This window comes from Miscanthus floridulus, chromosome 15 (assembly GCF_019320115.1).
Source record: "Miscanthus floridulus cultivar M001 chromosome 15, ASM1932011v1, whole genome shotgun sequence".
NCBI classification, from domain to species: domain Eukaryota; kingdom Viridiplantae; phylum Streptophyta; class Magnoliopsida; order Poales; family Poaceae; genus Miscanthus; species Miscanthus floridulus.
In genome coordinates, this window is record NC_089594.1 from 28,871,618 (window position 1) to 28,891,325 (window position 19,708).

Sequence of the window (19,708 nt, forward strand, 5' to 3'; positions counted from 1 at the left end):
AGACCTTGCCATATCAATGAGTGTTCTATTCTTCCTCTCAATAAGGTCATTTGATTGTGGAGTGTACTTGGCCGAGAATTGATGTCTAATTCCAAATTCATCACATAACTCATCAATTCTAGTATTCTTGAACTCACTACCATTGTCACTTCTAACTCTCTTGATGGTTGTTTCAAACTCATTGTGAATGCCTTTGACAAACGATTTGAATGTTGCAAATACATCACTTTTGTCCACTAGAAAGAATACCCATGTGTATCTAGTGTAGTCATCCACTATCACAAATCCATATTTGTTACCACCGATGCTAGTGTATTGTGTTGGCCCAAACAAATCTATGTGCAATAACTCAAATGCTTTACTAGTGCTCATCATGCTTTTCTTAGGATGGGTGTTTCCAACTTGTTTGCCGGCTTGACAAGAGCTACAAAGCTTATCCTTTTCAAACACAACATCTTTCAAGCCTTTAACTAAGTCATGCTTAATCAATCTATTCAATTGTTTCATTCCAACATGACCAAGCCTTCTATGCCATAACCAACCCATGCTAGACTTAGTGAACAAGCATGTAGATAATCTAGCTTCACTAGCATTAAAATCAACCAAGTATAGATTCTCAAATCTAAAGCCTTTGAAGATCAAGTTAGAGCCATCTACACTTATGATCTCTACATCATCTACCCCAAATATGCATTTGAATCCAAGATCACACAATTGTGCCACGGATAGCAAATTGAAGTTCAAGCTCTCTACTAGCAACACATTGGATATGCTCATGTCATTGGATATTGTAATCTTACCAAGCCCTTTGACCTTGCCTTTGCCATTATCACCAAATGTGATATTATCATAACCATCATTGCCATTGGTGTTGATTGAGTTGAACATTCTTGCATCACCGGTCATGTGTTGAGTGCACCCACTATCAAGAACCCAATGCCTTCCTCCGGCTTTATAATTGACCTACAAAAGAAGATCAATTCTTTTTAGGTACCCAAACTTGCTTGGGTCCTTGAAGGTTAGTCACTAGGCTCTTTGGTACCCAAATGGCTTTCTTCTTTGAGCCCATCCATGGTTTACCAATGAACTTAGCCTTTACACCATTTGTACCCTTAGTAAGCATATAGCATGAATCAAGCTTAATGGAGGATACATTAGCATTTTTGCTCTTGTTTTTGCATTCTTGCTCTTTGTAACCAACTTGCTTGCAATTAGTGCAAAACCGACCATTGTTCTTCACAAAACTAGTCTTGTGAGGAGCAAAGGCCGCCTTGCCTTTCTTGGGGGTATAGCTCAATCCCTCTTTGTAGAGAGAAGCTCTTTGGCTACCCAAGCACATAAGCAAGTGGTCCTCACCACCATAAGCCTTAGCTAAGGTGTGAGTGAGCTTAGTGACCTCCTTCTTGAGGTTCTCATTCTCAACCATTAGTGAGGCATCACAAGTGAGACCATCACTACTAGATGAGGTAGAAGTGGAAGTGCTACAAGAAGGGTTAGTAGTAGCAACAATGATAGGCATAGATAGTGATGTATCAATTAAATCACAAGTTACACCTACATCACAAGTTTCAACATGCTTCTTTTTATCTTGTTCATTAAGCAAAGTGGAATGAGCTTTTTCAAGCTTTTTGTGGGCCTTGCCAAGCTTCTCATGAGCTTCCTCTAGCTTCTCATGAGTTGCTTTGAGCTCATCAAGGGCTTGCCTAAGGGCTTGTACCTCCTTATTCAAGCTCTTGCATTCCCTTCTCTTAATGTCAAAGTGTTCTTTAGCATCCTCTAGCATGTCAAATAATTCATCCTTAGTAGGTTCATCATCATCACTATCACTATCATTTTCCTTTTCATGTTCATTATCATCAATATGTTCTTCATCACTTTCATCATCACAAGATTGTACCTTAGTGGCCTTAGCCATGAAGAATGATGAAGATTCGAAGAGAGAAGGCTTCTCATTGATGGCAATGCTTACAAGAACCTTCTTCTTGGTGGTCTTATGATCATCACTATCATCATCATCATCACTTGAGGAAGCATCACTATCCCAAGTGACTACATATGAACCACCCTTCTTCTTCTTGAAGGCCATCTTGTCCTTCTTCTCTTTCTTTTCCTTCTTGTCCTTCTTCTTGTTCTTCTTGTTGTCATCATCATTGTCGCTATTGTATGGGCATTGAGCAACAAGATGATCTTTGCTTCCACACTTGAAGCACCTTCTTGACTCTTCTTTGTTCTTGGATGAAGACTTCTTTCTTCTAGCACGGTAGCCCTTCTTCACCATGAACTTGCCAAATCTCTTGACAAATAGAGCCATCTTCTCATCATCATCATCCCATGATTCATCTTCTTCACTTGATGTTTCTTGCTTAGCTTTGCCCTTGGATGATGTGGCTTTGAATGCCACGCTCTTCTTCTTCTCATCCTTCTTCTCATCTTTCTTCTCCTTCTTTTATTCCTTCTCATCATCATCTCTATAAGTGTCATCGGTCATTATATCTCCCAATACTTGGTTTGGTGTCATGGTGTCCAAACCACTCCTCACTAGAATAGTGACCAATGTACCAAATCTTGAAGGTAAGCATCTCAAGAACTTGTGGGAGAAGTCCTTATCCTTCACTTCTTCTCCAAGTGCTTTGAGATCATTGATAAGCACTTGAAGCCTATGGAACATCTCCGGCACACTCTCATCATCCTTCATCTTGAAGCTTGCAAACTTTTCTTTTAGAATGTAAGCCTTTGCGCTCTTCATGGCTTGAGTGCCCTCAAATGACTCTTCCAACTTCTTCCATGCCTCATGAGCCATCTCAATATTTTTGACTTGCTCAAATATTCTTTCATCAATTGCATCATGAATAGCACTTAGAGCAATGTCATTGTTTTGGAGAAGTACTTCTTCGACCGTGGTGGGATTCTCTGGATCTTCAATCTCAATTTTTGTTTCTACCACCTTCCAAACCTTCCTATTGATTGACTTGATATAAGTTGTCATCTTGGTCTTCCAATAGGGATAGTTAGAGCCATCAAATTGGGGGTAGCTTCTTGGTGTTGTTGATTTGAGCCATTTTAACACCGAAGGTTGTTAAGCCTCAAATAACGGTGACCTCGGCTCTGATACCACTTGAAAGGTCCTAATGGCTAGAGGGGGGTGAATAGCCTAATAAAATTTCTACAACAACACTTAACAAAAGGTTAGACAATTATGAGGTGAAGCAAGTGTTGCGCTAGCCTACTCAAAATGCAAGCCACCTACCACAATTCTAGTTTAGATAGTGTCGATTCACACAAGAGCTATGAAACTACCCTATGTTAGTGTGCTCTCAAAGGCTAACTAAAGAGCCACACCAACCAAGTAAGCAAGCTCTCACAACTAGCTACACTAAAGAGCTTGTCAACTAGTTTGCGGTAAAGTAGAGAGAGTGATCAAGAAAGTTATACCGCCGTGTAGATGAAGGTACCAATCAATCTCAAGGATGAATAATAATGAAGACCAATCACCTCGGAATCAAAGATGAACACAATGATTTTTACCGAGGTTCACTTGCTTGTCGGCCAGCTAGTCCTCGTTGTGGCGATTTACTCACTTGGAGGTTCACGCGCTAATTGGCTTCACACGCCAAACCCTTAATGGGGTGCCGCACAACCAACACAAGATGAGGATCACACAAGCCATGAGCAATCCACTAGAGTACCTTTTGGCGCTCTGCTGGGGAAAGGTCAAGAACCCCTCACAATCACCACGATCGGAGCCGGAGACAATCACCACCTCCGCTCGATGATCCTTGCTGCTCCAAGCCATCTAGGTGGCGGCAACCACCAAGAGTAACAAGCGAAATCCGCAGCGAAACACGAACACCAAGTGCCTCTAGATGCAATCACTCAAGCAATGCACTTGGATCACTCCCAATCTCACTAAGATGATAAATCAATGATGGAGATGAGTGGGAGGGCTTTGGCTTAGCTCACAAGGTTGCTATGTCAATGAAAATGGCCAAAGATATGAGCCATAGCGGGCCATGGGGCTTAAATAGAAGCCCCCATGAAATAGAGCCGTTGTACCTCTTCACTGGGCACACTGCGCTCTGACCGGATGCTCCGGTCATACTGACCGGACCCTGGACTCAGCGTCCGATCCACTGATTTTTGCCACGTGTCACTCTGAGTTAAAACTGAAACGTCAGATCACAACGGCTAAGTGCTAACCGGACGCTCCGGCAAAACTGACCGGACGCTGGAGCCTCAGCGTCCGGTCGAGTACAGTAAGGGTCCAAAATCGGTTTTCCTTGACCGGACGCGTCCGGTCCACCTCGACCAGACATAGCCTAGCGTCCGGTGGAGTACCCTAGCCACTGTACCACCAGATCAGCATGACCGGACGCAGGCAGTCAGCGTCCGGTGCATTCAGATCTAGCGTCCGGTCACTTGATCGGCGCTGGCATCTCCTCTGTCTTCTTCACCCTTGCTCAAATGTGCTATCTACCAAGTGTATCACCTTGTGCACATATGTTAGCATATTTTCACAAATGTTTTCAAGGGTGTTAGCACTCCACTAGATCCTAAATGCATATGCAATGAGTTAGAGCATCTAGTGGCACTTTGATAACCGCATTCCGATACGAGTTTCACTCCTCTTAATAGTACGGCTATCAATCCTAAATGTGATCACACTCTCTAAGTGTCTTGATCACCAAAACAAAGTAGCTCCTACAAATTATACCTTTGCCTTGAGCTTTTTGTTTTTCTCTTTCTTCTTTTCAAGTTTAAGCCCTTGATCATCGCCATGCCATCACCATTGTCATGTTATGATCTTCATTAGCTTCTCCACTTGAAGTGTGCTACCTATCTCATGATCACTTGATAAACTAGGTTAGCACTTAGGGTTTCATCAATTCACCAAAACCAAACTAGAGCTTTCAACTGGCTCAGGACATGGGGAGGTAAGCGCTATGACATTTTGAGACGGCGCAAGTGCTAGTTCATACTCCTCTCGCCATACCCTATAGTTGCCCCCTTCAAGAGGCGGCATGTGCGAGATAAAAGCCATTAGGTTGAGTCCTAAAAACCACCATCAGAGATAGTGAGCAAAGCTGATATAATAATTGCATGCCTTAATTTAACATTGGTCAAAATTTAAACATACAATATTTTTATACACTAATTCTACATCACCGTTGGACAGAAATAGAATTAATGCATGAAAAACTTATGAATAAACATTATAATCAGGGGGCGGATTTGGGCCTAGGGCAACTAGGGCCATGGCCCTAGGCGTGGCCCAAAACTCTCTTATAGTATATGTGCTTGTCTGGCCCAAGTTTAGAAGTTAGGCTTAATGTCGTAGCTTTCTGGCCCAGCATAGAAAGGAGAGAGGCACGGCATCTAGTGATTCGCGAGCGCGGCGTCCGTCTGACTCCCCGACGGCCCGACCCTGTTCCTACTCTCCGTGCTCCGAACTCTGCTGGGCGCCGCCGGACCTCCGCCCTGCAGGGCTCACGGTGTAGCTGCAGTGGCCAAGCGGGCACGGCGACCGGTGGCCGGTGCCGGCAGCGGCAGGGGCATGCAGGCCAGCATCTCATCTCCGCTTTTGGCTGCGTGGGCACGCAACAGCTTGCATGCCGCAACCAGGCTGCCAAGCAGGCGGTCTGTTGTGCCTAATTGCCCCTGTTCCATGCAGTTGCCGATTGCAAATTTGCAAGAGAAGAGTACCAGCTGAGTCTTGGTATTGGACTATTGGTAATTCCCATTCTCATTCTCAAATCTAAGTTATTGGTACCGGTCTCTATTCCTTGCCAAGTAGACGGCTGAATATGGTCAATTGATTACGCCAAAATTTTTGTAGAGTTGCACAGTGAAATGAAGTGATCAAGACATTAAAATCCTTTTTCTCCTGCTAGTATGACAATTGCACAAACATTAGTTACGTGTTTTTAGTCACTTTCTTATTTCCATCAATTACATTGTAGATTTAAAGTGGAACAAGTATCATCTAAAATTATGTATTTATAAGCTAGTTTTGTTATCTATCGATATTAGATCCCATGTGAGCGGTACTTTGACCCCATATGGGTGGTACACATGTTTTGATAGTGGCCCTAGGCTTCAAAATTGATGAGCTCCGCCACTGATTATAATATTGCTATTATCAACGTTGGTCAGAAAAATAACAATATTATAATTTATTGAATAAAATTTAACTGTTTTTAAATTAAATTCTCCTATTGATTCGAATTTAATTAGAAGATAATAAACTTTACCCTTTGCAGCGGAAACATAAAAAAAATCTTTATCTACTTTTTAGAAGCATTTTACTATACTCATCTACCCTCTAAAAAAATTATCCCGTTGATTCAAATTTTGATAGAGATTTAAATTGGACAAAAAAAATCATCAAAATTTACTTCTAAAAATAAATAAAACAATAACACAGTTTTTACCGTTCATTTGGCCCAGCCTGTTGAAACAGTGCTTGGCCCAGTGGCAAAATGTCGCCCGCGCGCCCGCACTCGCTCCCCACGGCCAAGCCATAACCTGGGCCTGGGCCGAAAATCAGGACCTCATCCTTGAACCCCAAATCCATTAGCCTTCGATCTCGCGCATCAGCTGAATCTGGGTCCACATGGGGCCCTCGGCGAACCCGCACCACAGCTTGTCGATCACCGGCGCGTTGGAGAGCAGGAACTTGGCCAGCGCCCTCTGCGCGGTGCCTCCCTGGTAATGCACCAGGTTGATCTCCCTCACTTGGTTCCTCAGGCAAGGGATCATGGCGCTCGGCGTCGCGAGAACCGAGTGCGGATTGTAGCTGAGATGGTGCGCGCCAAGTAGCTCCTCCTCGCTGAAGCGAATGTAGTCGGGGCGGTCACCAAAGTCGTGCTCCTGGGGATGGAAGGCTAGTGACAGCGTCTCCAGGTTCGGGGCGTGCTACAGGACCGTGCTCATCGCGGCGATGGCGCCGGTGTTGTCGTCGGGAAGGCATCCCCTCATCTCGAGGTGGAGGAGGCTCGAGAAGGAAGGCAATCCTTTGTCGAGGCCTGAGCCGAGGCGAGCGGACTCGAGCTGCAGGTGCTCGGCGTTCACAAACAGCTGCAGAAGCTGCCTCAGGTTCATGAGCTCCTCCTCTGATGTGGCCTCTTCTTCGCAGATGTCGACCTTGCAGTAGGCGACCCTCATGGAGCCGCCGCCGTGCATGGTCAGGAACGAGCCGTCGGTCACGGCGCCCCTGTACTCGAACGCTTGTAACTCCGACGAGTCGACGGCGACGGCCGTCAGGTTGTGACAGCAGCGGAGGACCAGCCTGCGGAGGCGAGCGCCGCCGACGATGGAGAGCGCGGTCACCGTGCTGCAGGCCTCGAGCGTCAGGTCCGCGAGGCGCGGGCAGCCGGCGACGAGCCGCTCCACGTCGCTCCCGGGGTCGGAGACGTGGAACAGGAGCAGAGTCACCAGGGACGGCAGGCTGACGGTGTCGGGCGGGGCGAGCCGGCAGGAGCTGAGGGAGAGCGACCGCAGGTGGGCGCAGGAGAAGATCATTCTCGTCGCTGTGTAGTCTGGCAGGACCCACGCCACCGGTTCGGCTCGTCGTCGTCATCAGAGGAATCAGAGGAGAGGACGGCGCTGTCATCGTTGGACTCGGATCCCGCCGCGTCGATCGTTGACCTCGGTCTCTCATCAACCATGTCGTCGTCGTGCACGGACATATGGTCGTCGTTCTTGTGTTGCTGTTGGCGGCCGCAGCAGAGTGCGTAAGGGTGGTCGCAGAGCAGGCGGCGGCACCAGAGGCGGAGGTCGAGTTCGAGGCCCTCGACGGCGCCCTGCTGCACGGCCTACGAGACCCACTGGTCCACCGTCACGGAATCGCCGCGGAGACCGCGGTAGCGTTCCACGGCGACGCGGAGGGCTCGCAGGGGTACCGCGCCGCGTCGTCGTTGGCAGGCGATGATCGCGGCGCTGACGATGCTGTAGAAGGGCGGCGGCGCGTTGGGGTCCGGGGGAGGGCGCCACCCCGGGGAGGAGCAGCCGCGGTCGTCGTAGTCGGGGATCGGGCCTCTGGCTCCTCGTGGGAGACGGTGTGGACGGCGCCGAAAACGTGGCGCCACCGCGACGACAGCAGCGCCGGGCGCGCCGCCTCCTCAGCCGGGAGGAAGGAGAGGATGTGGCCGAGCGCGCGGTCCTTCAGCTTGCTCAGGCGGTCGCCGTCGCCGTCGCCGACGCCGGAGCACGACGTTGCGTGGGAGCTGTCCATCATGCCCGCTTCAATCGGTCGAGATTGATTTTAGGGACTTTTATTTATGGTTCATCGATCAGGATCGGTACATTTACTTCTGTCAATCGGAGTCCATAAAAGACGGATGCACAAAATGCGGCATCGACTTGGAGGGGTCCGATCCTCCGATGGCCAAGATCCATAAAAGACGGATCGTCGTAAGGTGAGATCGCATCACAAATTTACAACACCGCCGAGCGCCCGCCGACGATGACGACAGGTGGGGAGGACCGCTTGTCCGAGCTCTCCGACGACCTTCTCCGGCGCATCCTCTACTTCGTCCCCTCCAAGGAGGCTGCTTCCACCAGCGTGCTCTCGCGGCGGTGGGGCTCGCTGTGGCGGTCGTCTGGCGCCGTCAACCTCGCCGTGCAAGTCCACGGTTACCAAGATTTAAGGTATGGCGACTCCTACCAAGAGGCCGAGGAGGCCTTCTTCTCGAAGCAAGAGGCCTTCGTCCACGGCGCCAAGGCTGCGCTCGACGCCGCCGAGGCCCCCATCACAAGGCTCACCTTGCGTGTCAAAGATTTAAGGTATGGCGACTCCTACCAAGAGGCCGAGGAGGCCTTCTTCTCGAAGCAAGAGGCCTTCGTCCACGGCGCCAAGGCTGCGCTCGACGCCGCCGAGGCCCCCATCACAAGGCTCACCTTGCGTGTCAAGTCCAATGACCACGACGGCAGGAGCACCATCGACCAGTTCCTCCAGTTCCTCTGCCGCGGCAGGGACTGGCAAGACATCGACGTGGTCGGCGCTGTGGTCTCCCACCAAGCGGCGCGCCGCGTTGAGGAGCTCCGCGTCGCCGCCGTCGACGTCTTCGACATCTTCCTTTACTATGAGGAAGAGAACCACAGGCAAGCAGGGATCTATGGGCTCGCCTCCCTCCCGTCGTCGGACACCCTCCGCGTGCTGGACCTCACCAGGTGTGACCTCACCCTGATGGCCGTCTTCCCACTCCCACGGCTGGCGACGTTGCGGCTAAGGTACTGCTCCGTTTATCCCAATGTTGTCCAGGCCCTGCTGGACGACGCGACGGAGCTCACCACCGTGAAGCTGGAGTCTGTCTTCTTCGTGTTGCCTCCGGACTCCCAGCAGAAAACGCGATCTCACTGGCACCACCATGATGACCTCAACGGGGCAGAGCCACAACCGCCGGTGCTATGCCTGAGCTTCCAGGCTGCGACGACCACGCTCGTGCTGGCGCTGTGCGGCGTGCCGGTACAAGATTCAGGAGATCGCCGCGGCCGGAGCAGAGGGGCCATCGAGATCGATGCGCCGAGGCTGCAATCCTTCAAATACAAGGGTCTCATGCGACGATTCATTGTACGATCGGCGGCGGCACCTGGCGTTGGACGGGTGGACCTGCACTTCCTCCGGCAAGACCCCGACGACCCCTACCGCCAGTATGACAGTGACGACGACAACGAGAAAGAAACAACACGCATGCTCTTCTGGCGGTTCCTGCACAACTTCACCAATGCAAGGACCCTCATGTTAGTTGACGCCAACGGCCAATTAGGCTCTTGGATCCGCGCCCTGATCAGGGGCGTCCAACCCTAATATGGTTGGTGGGCCCTGTCGCATAGCGTCATAAATAGGAGGTGGGGGCCGGGACGCCGAGCACGAGGTTCGTCTGAGCCGCCTAGTACCCCACCTACAGTCCTAAACCCTAACCGATCACAGAGGGGGAGCTGCCAGCGACGGGAAGCACCGCCACCGTCTCTGCATCTACACCAAAGGGTTGCTACGACGCTGGGCTGCCCTGCAACCTCTACACTGACCCCTAGACGACACTGCTACTGCACGGCCGCCCTTCGACTCAGCACCGCCACCGGGTTATCGCCAAGCACTGCGATGACGAGCTCATCTTCATCCAAGGCGGCCGATGGTTTGCACCCCTTCGCCCCTCTCTCTCTCATTCTATCTCAAATCCAGTACTAGTAGATGTTTCTAGGACTCACAGTTTATTCAAAGTGCAAGTAGACATGCTAGATTTATGCCTAGAGATCATATTTTAAGTTTAACAATGGTATCAGATGCCTAACTAGGTGTAGATCTAGCCTATCGGATAAGAAAATCGAGTAGAAGCATTTAGAAGGAGGTGATAGATTCGTTTTTGGATCTAAACATAGGGTCACCGAACCCTAACCCTAATTGGGTGAAGCATAGAGAAGAGAAAGGGGTCTCGGCACGCGAAGCCGAACCCAAACTCGCGAATCATACTCGGGGAAGAAGAATAGTTAGTGAAACCCTAACCCTAACCAAACCCTAATCCCCAAATCGGACAAATCTGAGAAGAACAAAGCAAGATGCCAAATTAGACAAGGAAAGGGGAAAGGGGAAGGACTTTAGAAGATGGCTTACCTCGCCGCTGCACCGCGTTGCTGTTTTCACCGGCGCGCGGGAAGACGGCCGAGTCGTTGCTCGTCAGGTGAGTGCGAGCTCCGGCCAAGGGCGTCGCCACTAGTCTGCTCGACGGCGGCGCGCTCACCCACATGGGGAGCACGCGCGCCGGCGAGGGGGCCAGCAACGGTGCCATAGTCTCTCCTTTCGCTCGATCGCCGCTACTGCTCGTTGGACCAAGAGAGAAGGTGGAGAAGAGGCCGGTCAGATCTAGGGTTTTTGGGATTTTGAGAGCTCCTCACCGGAATCAGGGCACCGCCGCCTAGACCGCTCGATGGCGGCGCGCACACCGGCGAGGGGACCAGCGACGGTGCCATCACCGCTCGCTCGATCGCTCGCTGCTGCTGCGCTGAGAGCTGTTGCGCTGAGAGAGAGAAAGGGAAGACTCGAAATGAATTAGGGTTTGGGGGCGCCGGACGGCGAGGGGTTTTTCATCTCCCGAAGTCGACGCCTCGCCGTCGGATGCGATCTGATGGTCACCAATCACTGGACCTAAATCAGCCCAGGCGGAAAGTCGAAATCCCGGCCCAGGCCCAGGTTGCGGCCTGGGCACGGGGGAGGCGCCACGAGCGCACGCGTGCACGAGTTGGGCCTAGGCTGTGCTGGCCGCGCGCGATGCTGGGCCTCAATGTACAGTAACAGTTTTAGTATTTGTTTTATTATTTTCAGAAGCATATTTTTATGAATTTTGTCCAGTTTAAATCTCTGTCAAAATTTAAACCAACGGAATAATTTTTCCAGAGAGTAGATTAGTACACTAAATACTTCTGAAAAGTAGATAAATATTTTTTATGTTTCCACTGCAATGTAATAGTTTATTATCTTATAATTAAATTAGAACCAACGGGAGAATTTAATTTGAAGAGTAGTCAATTTTTAATCAGTAAATTATAATATTATTATTTTTCTGACCAATGTTGATAATAGCAATATTATAATGTTTAATCATAAGTTTTTCATGCATTAATTCTATTTCTACCCAATGGTGATATAGAATTAGTGTATAAGAATATTGTATGTTTTAATTTTGACCAACGTTAAATTAAAGCATGCAATTATAATGTCATATTTTCTCACTATCTCTGACGGTGTTTTTCAGGACTCAACCCAATAACATTCATCTCGCACATACCACCTCTAGAAGGAGGCAATTACAGAGTATGACGAGAGAAGTATGAGCTCACACTTGCACTATCCGAGAATGACTTAGCGCTCACCTCTCCGTGTCCTACTGAGCCAGTGGACCCGGTGAGGGAAGAAAGCGAATCTGATGCTGATTTCACTGCTCGGCAACGAGATCATGCAGAAGTATGAATGAAGTATGATCTCGAGCGTAAGAAGTGGGACATCTCAAACTGTAAGTGCTTGATGGTGGCCAAGTTCACAATCTCAGATGCTATAAGGGGGTCTATCCCAGACTATGAAACCGCCACGGAGTACCTAAAGAAGGTGGAGAGTCAGTTCACTGGCTCTTCAAAGGCTTATGCTAGTACATTGATCAAGAAATTGTTCAATGAAAAATATACTGGTGATGGTATCAGAGAGCACATTTTGAAGATGAGCAACATGGCTTCGAAGGTGAAGCCAATAGATTTGGGGCTCAAGGATGAGTTCCTGATCCATTTGGTTTTTGCTTCCTTGCCAAAGAAATATGAAACCTTTATTGTTAACTACAATATGTAGCCCAATAAGTGGGACACAGAGAAGCTCATCGCAATGTGTGTTCAAGAAGAGGAAAGGCCAAAGTCCTTACAGGATGACTCTACTAACCTTGTGAAGGACAAGAAAAAGAACTTCAATAAGAATGCCAAACCTCAAGGGAAAGCCCCTCAAACTGAGCACCATCCGAAGAACAACAACACTCAAGTTGAAAAGGATCAGTGCAAATAGTGTAGAAAGCATGGACACTATCAGAGAGATTGTCCAGACTTCTTGAAGAACCTGCTGAAGAGAGGTGAGGATTTCACTATATTCATAGATGAATTCTTATATTTAAATTATACAAAATCTACTTGGTGGATTGATTCAGGTGCAACTGTTCATATTGTAAATTCATTACAGGGATTTCATACTAGAAGGACCCTGCAAAGAGGAGAAAGAAGAATTAAAGTAGTAAATGGAGTTGAAGCTCAAGTTGAAGCCATTGGAGATCTTTCTGTAGAATTAGTTGATGGTTTTCTACTTAAGCTTTCAGATGTTCTATTTGTACCCTCTTTGCGAAGAAACTTAATAAGTGTTTCATGTTTAGATGACGATGGATATGATTGCCATTTTGGTAATGGCAAATGTCAGATTATTTATAATAATAAATGTGTTGGTCTTGCCTTCCGACAAGACAAACTTTATTTATTATCACTTTCTGAGAATGTGAATGATATAAGTACTGAGAATAAGAATGCTTCCTCGTCTATGAATGCAACAAATAAGCGGAAGAGAGTGCATGATGTATCTTCAAAATTATGGCACTGTCATTTAGGCCATATTTCGAGGGGAAGAATAGAGCGATTGATTAAGGAATCAATTCTTCCGCCTTTAGAATTTTTAGATTTAGAACAATGCATAGATTGCATAAAAAGAAAGTATGTTAAAAAAATAAAGAAAGATGTCAAACGAAGCGCAAGAATTTTAGAAATAGTTCACACAAACATCTGTGGTCCTTTTTCTGTGAAGAGTGTGGGTGGTTATGATTTATTTATAACATTCACAGATGACTATTCTCATTTTGGCTATATTTATCCAATTAAAGAAAGATCGGAAGCATTGGATAAATTTAAAATATTCAAGATTAAAGTAGAGAATCAACACAACTTAAAGATTAAGGTAGTAAGGTCTGACCATGGGGGAGAGTACTATGGTCAACACACCCTATATGGCCAAGTTCTTGGACCCTTTGCAAGGTTCTTACAAGAAAATAGCATAGTAGCCCAGTATTCTACACCGGGCGAGCCTCAGTAGAATGGAGTAGCTGAAAGACGCAACCGTACCTTAATGGATATGGTGAGAAGCATGATAAGTTATTCTACCTTATCGATAAGTTTATGGATGGAGGCATTAAAAACTGACATTTATATTCTTAATCGAGTATCAAGTAAGTCGGTGCCCAAAACACCGTATGAGTTGTGGATAGGAAAGGAACCCTCACTAAACTATTTACGTGTGTGGGGTTGTCCTGCTGAGGCAAAAGTATTTAACCCAAACATAGGAAAGCTGGACTCCAAGACAGTCAGCTGCCATTTCATTGGCTATCCAGAAAAGTCTAAATTATCACTTCTATTGTCCTGACAGACAAACAAAGTTTGTAGAAACAAGACATGCTATCTTCTTGAAGGATGATATGATTAGGGGGAGCATGGTAGCGTGAAAAATTAGTTTTGAATAGAAGTAGGTATACGTGCCCACTCCTATGGTTCAGGAACCATTTTTCACGCTACTTGTTGTTGCTGTACCAATAGTGCAAGACAATGTAGTAACAACACCTGTTGTTAGTTCTTCTGTAGCAACAATGAATGAGCATGACGAACATGTCCTTCAGGATCCCCAAGAACCCGTTGCCACACATGAGGAAGAGCAACAACAGCCTCATATAGAATAAGTGTCATCTAACGAGGCCCCTAAAAGGTCTCAAAGAGTTAGGAGATCAGCCATTTCTAATGATTATGAAGTTTATGAAAGTGAGAAATTTCAAATGGAGGGTGACTCCACCTCATTTGAAGAAGCCATGAGAAGCGCTCACTCATCCAAGTGGCTTGAAGCCATGGAAGATGAAATGAAATCAATGAAAACCAATGGAGTTTGGAAATTAGAAACAATTCCTAAAGGAACCAAGACAGTAGGTTGTAAATGGATCTACAAAACTAAATATGATTTCAAAGGGAATATAGAAAGGTTTAAAGCGTGACTTATGGCGAAAGGTTTCACACAAAGAGAAGGCATAGATTACAATGAGATATTTTCTCCAGTCTCATATAAGGATTCTTTTAGAATCATAATGGCGCTTGTAGCACATTACGACTTAGAATTACATCAGATGGATGTAAAGACGACGTTCCTAAACGGGAATTTGGAGGAAAACGTTTACATGGCACAACCGAAAGGTTTTGTTATGGAAGGAAAAGAACGTATGGGATGCCGCCTAAAAAATCCATTTATGGATTAAAGCAAGCTTCAAGACAGTGGTATTTGAAGTTTGATAGTACAATAAGAAAGTTTGGGTTTCAAGAAAACATAGAGGACAATTGCGTTTACGCAAAGTTTAAGAATGGAAAATATATTTTCCTAGTCTTGTATGTGGATGACATCTTGCTTGCTATCAGTGATGTTAATCTACTACTAGAAACAAAGAAATTCTTGTCCTCAAAGTTTGATATGAAGGATCTCGGTGAAGCTTTGTTCGTCCTAGGAATAGAGATTCACCGAGATAGAGAAAGGGGATTTTAGGATTATCACAAAAGGCATACTTAGAAAAAGTTCTAAAGAAATACAGTATGTAAAATTATAAGTCATCACTTGCTCCCATAGTCAAGGGCGACATATATGGGGAATTTCAATGTCCTAGGAATAAATATGAGATCGATCAAATGAAAGCGGTTTCATATAGTTTAACTGTCGGAAGTTTATAGTATGCTCAAGTGTGTACTCGCCCTGACTTAACATATGTTACCGGGTTGCTTGGCAGATATCAGAGTAATCCAGGAATAGAACACTGTAAATTAGTAAAGAAAGTTTTACGTTACCTGCAAAGTACGAAGGGTCTCATGCTAACGTACAAAAGATCTGATTCCCTGCATATAGAGGGGTATACAGATTCTGATTATACGGGAGATAAAAGAAAGTCCACGTCAGGATATATATTCACTCTCGCATGAGGAGCTATATCGTGGAAAAGCTCAAAGTAAACCGTCACTATATCGTCCACAATGTATGCTGAGTTTGTAGCATGTTATGAGGCCACAGGGCAGGTGAATTGGCTAAAGAAATTCATGCTCGGGTTAAAAGTGGTAGACAACATACATAAACCACTTAAGTTATACTACGATAATAATCCAGCAGTATGTTATGCTCACAACAATAAGTCAAGTGGTGCTGCCAAACACATTGACATAAAGTATTATGTTGTGAAACATAAAGTCCGGGATCATATAATTAGTCTTGAGCATATAAGAACAAAAAATATGCTCACGGATCCTCTTACAAAAGGCTTACCACCCAGTGTGTTCAAAGAACACGTAGCCGACATGGGTTTAAGGAAAAGCCTATGATTCCTGGACAATAAGGGCATAGTTAAGAATTTGTTTCAAAACACAGAGGTGTATTGTAGTTGTTTAATCTAATGGCAAGGGACCGTGATGATGAGGCACGCTCTATACACTGATCTATGATGGAATGGGAACAAGAGAAAGTAAGAAAGTTAAGTTTAAGTTATAAGTGAGATCAAGGGGGAGAATGTTAGTTGATCTCTACGGCTAATTGGGTCCTTAGATCTGCGCCCTGATCGGGGGGCGTCCAACCCTAATATGGTTGGTGGGCCTCCGTCGCACAGCGTCATAAATAGGAGGTGGGGGGCAGGGCGTCGAGCACGAGGTTCGCCTGTGCCGCCTAGCACCCCACCTACAGTCTAAACCCTAACCGATCACAGAGGGGGAGCTGCCAGCGACGGGAAGCGCCGCCACCGCCTCTGCATCTACACTGAAGGGCTGCTACGATGCCGGGCTGCCCTGCGACCTCTACACCGACCCCTGGACGACGCCGCTACTGCACCGCCGCCCTTCGACTCATCACCGCCACCGGGTTATCACCAAGCACTGCGATGGTGAGCCCATCTTCATTCAAGGCGGACGATGGTTTGCACCTCTTCACCCCTCTCTCTCTCTCATTCTATCTCTAATCTAGTACTAGTAGATGTTTCTAGGACTCACGGTTTATTCAAAGTGCAAGTAGACGTGCTAGATTTATGATTTATGCCTAAAGGTCCTGTTTTAAGTTTAACACCTCAAGCTCAAGGTGGGAAATGACATCAAGGACATTGCGGCCATTGGCGAAGCCAAGCGCGCCAGTCTCCTATGTGCGTTCCCCAGCGCCTCGAGCTAGAAGGGGTCCATGGTCCCAAGAGCAAGACGGCGGCCGTGGCCATTGCCAACATGCTGCATTGCTGCCCTGTTCTTAGTGAAATCATGCTGAAGTTGAGCACTGCGACAGCTTGCCTTGACAAGGATTCACGGTATGGACGTGACTTCTTGGAAAGGAAAGATAGATCGAATTACACCAAGTCCATGGATCGATTCGTGCGCCGCCGGAAATCAAAGACAACCATGTCCACGGAGGATAGCAGTTTTGGTGACAGTAAATATGATGATGTTCCTGGTATCACTGGTCTCAGTGGGCGCTCGTTCGCCTGCTTGCAACGCACTCTAAGAAGAGTTGGCCTGCAGTTCCGACTGGACAACAACTCCATCTCCAGCTGCCTTGGACTGCGGCTTATCAAATTCTTCGCTGACCATGCCAGGGTTCTTGAAGAAATATTTGTTGACACTGGCAACCGGAGACTAGACGAGCACCTCAACTTCAATGTGGAAACACAGATCGCACTCGCCCCTAAACCTATCTCAGCCACAGCTATGCAGCACAAGAATCTGGCAGAAAGTTCGTCGGAATTTTCTAGAATTTCTAGTGCGTCCCTTGATTCCACAACAGACCTTGCCAAGAGTACAGTCGGCTTTACGGTGTTACCCCTTCAAAGGCAGGAAAGGATGGACTGCAAGTCTTAATCCATTGCAAACTAAGATAACTAGATAAGAGATGTCACACAATGATCCATCATCCAAGATATCATCAATAAACTGCTTGTTTTGTATTTGTTTTTTTGTAAGAGGCTTTTGGAAATAATGAAATACATCTTTTTGCTTGATTTGTCCTTGTCCTACAATTTATTTGCAAGATTGTGTTGACAATGTGCACGCATGTAGAGGACAGCTTGTACAGACTGCTTATATCATTTGCCAATGTTCATCTTCGAAGTCATCAAGAACACAACAAAAGAAAACTTAAACGAAGCCTTTAGCTAGAACACTGCTTTGTGATAATTATTATATGAGTTACCATTATGGTAGTTCTAAGAAAGATACTGTAAATTTTGGGAAAAAACAAAACATAGGGTTTGATGATCACCATCATGGAAAATCACTGCTATATTATTTTTGATTAATGATAAATCTATATTACACCTTCCATCCCAAGATATAATGATTCCTAGCTATTAGATTTTATTCCAAATATAAGTATTGTCCAGATATTGGTGCTTCATTAAGGCCTTGAGGAGACACCGATTAGTTGAATATCCATGCATTAATTGCATTTGTGTAATTTTGGTGATTGATTGAGGGGTACAATATGCATGCGTTAGATGTGCCAATGTATCTTGGTGATTGGTCATTTCTCTTCTTCCTTAAGATGTTCTAAAAATGTTTGAAAATCCTTACTAATGTCCCAAATGGAGGAGTAATTAATTAATCCACCTGGAGTGACCCTCTAATGCAGGATGGTGCTTGTGCATGCTCTCCAAACAGAGCATTGTGTCATTCTTAGGTTAGGCAGTTGGGACTGATCAAGGACATCTTATTAGGTTCGATTGTTGTCCCAACGCCACAGCCTCTGGTGTGGATGTAGTTACATTCTCTGCGTTAGCTGAGCAGTCCCAAACACATATCCCCGATGATGCTTAGCAGCAACACTAAATTTGACCCATGTGTTTCGCTCCGGTGGGTGGTCCTCTCCAACTTGGGTGCTCGATGTCCTTCCCCCATCGATGTCGTTGACTCTTCTAGGTCACCAGTGGCGGCGATTGCTCGATGCTTTTACTCATCCACGTCGGTGACTCTTCCACGACACCAGCAGCGGCTTCATCCATAGTTGCTCTGACGTCCATCCTTGTCGACTTCCTTCACCAATCAATGGCAGGTGGCGGTGCATCCGTGGCTGTGTCACGGGCAGTGGCGCATCTGCGAGCGGGGCGAGGCATGTGAGAGTAGGGTGAGCAGATGGCAGCGCATCAACGGCTGTGTCAACGAACGATGGTGCATCCACGAGCGAGACGTGAGATAAATCGCCATGATATAATTAAAGCAGTCATTAATCAATCTGGCACATGCGTTTTTGTTCACTGGACGACGGAGTCGGCACAGACTCCGGGGGAGTGGCCACAGAGCCTGACGCGCGTTAGTAAGGCGAGGGGGACAAGAGCGTAGATGATTCCTTTTAGCGTTTTTTAGGTGTAGAGATATATCATGTAGATGTAGTTTATAGAAATTTAACAAAAATGATTTTACTTTTTTTTACTCTTTCTTTCCTAAAATATAAGGTATTGAAGCACTCAAAAATTATTCTAAATTATAAGGTATTCGAGGTGAATTAACTCCCAAAAACTACCAATAACATGCGCACCTGCAATTAGTGTTTACCATCAAACTCAAAATATGGTAAGCACGAGATCTCTCTACGGTTAAAGGAGGATTACATTTGTCATTTATTTGCGTCTTAATTTATCCTAAAATTGCTAGGATACTTATTTGATTCATGATCTTTATCATCTATACCGTGTAGGTTTAGCCTAACAAAATTGGTTTTACTTTTTTCAATTAATACTTGTGTGATTAGATTTAGCCTTAAAAAATTGGTTTCACTTTTTTCAATTAATAATTTATGATTTATTATTATGCATTTTGATTTTTACCATTTTTACAAAATAATAAAAAGCTAACAAAGAAAACCCTAAACTATTTTCAAATCTATTCAGGCTTTCTCTATTTTTTTGTGATTTATTATTATACATTTTGCAAGATTAAATTGATTATAGATGACGTCGAACTCTGAACAACCTAAGCAGCGCCTAGCAGCCGGTTCCCTTTGATATTTTATTTAGGAGTTGACGGTACTCTTGGACTGGGCTGCAACGGCCCAACAAAGCCACGTACTCCGTTGAAGACACGGTTTGACGTACGTAGGGGCCAGCAGGGCGATGCGAGCGCGGTGGAGGGGAGCGCGCGCACGAAAACGGTCCTTATTTTT

At 46.1% G+C, this 19,708-nt stretch overlaps 2 pseudogenes; one reads left to right on the plus strand and one right to left on the minus strand.

The window, feature by feature from the left end:
- Positions 1-6,339: 6,339 nt before the first annotated feature.
- LOC136507274 (putative F-box/LRR-repeat protein At5g41630) lies at positions 6,340-8,233 on the minus strand (annotated as a pseudogene).
- Positions 8,234-8,461: 228 nt separating this feature from the next.
- On the plus strand, positions 8,462-17,412 carry LOC136509329 (uncharacterized; annotated as a pseudogene).
- Positions 17,413-19,708: the final 2,296 nt, after the last annotated feature.